The sequence below is a fragment of the Penaeus monodon genome, chromosome 21, assembly GCF_015228065.2.
Source record: "Penaeus monodon isolate SGIC_2016 chromosome 21, NSTDA_Pmon_1, whole genome shotgun sequence".
In the NCBI taxonomy this organism is placed as follows: domain Eukaryota; kingdom Metazoa; phylum Arthropoda; class Malacostraca; order Decapoda; family Penaeidae; genus Penaeus; species Penaeus monodon.
This window is the reverse complement of record NC_051406.1, coordinates 36,831,316-36,832,068: the sequence shown is the minus strand read 5'-3', so window position 1 is coordinate 36,832,068 and position 753 is coordinate 36,831,316.

Below are 753 nucleotides of genomic sequence, written 5' to 3'. Positions count from 1 at the left end.
TAATGATTGTTTGGTTGTGAGGGAGTTGTGGTGTTGATGTTGGATATATGGGTAGATAGTGAATGGATATGGGTATGTTATTGATGAGGTGTGTGGGTTGGTGTGGTTGTGTGGGGTTTGTGTTTGGGGTGGTTGTGTGTGTGGTTTGGGGTTTGTGTGGTGGTGTGGTGGTTGGCGTGAAGTAAAAGCCCTGATTTAATTTAAAATTCCACTAAACTTAACCTTTTGTTTTTACAGAAATTTGAACCGCTTTTTTTTGGGTTTTTCTTTTTCGATTATAATTCGTTTTTATTTTCCACAACGTTTTTTTGTTTCTTTAAAATCTGAGACAAAATTTTTTTAAGAATTTTTTGTTTCCTGTCCGAAAAGGGAAAAAATATGTGAGGTAAAAAATTGTAAAAATCTATATTATTATCATGGAGATTAAAAAAACTTTATTCAAAATGGAAAAAATAAATGGTTTCAAGGAGAGGATTTGGCTTTGAAAGACAAAATAGGAATGTGTTTTTTTAATGAATTTCCCAGAAAAGCCACGGATGCTTTTTGCATGCAAGATTTTTTGAAAAATGCAATCCCCGTAAAAAAATTTATTGTGAAGCACTTTTTTTTTGGTAAATGAAGAAACAACATTTTATGAGTTTTAATTAATCAATATTACTTTTTTTATTTGTTGCCAAAAAATGATTGGTAGTCGTTTTCCCATATAATAATTCATTACTTTAAACTCCTCAGATTGCAAGTGAATAAGGAAGG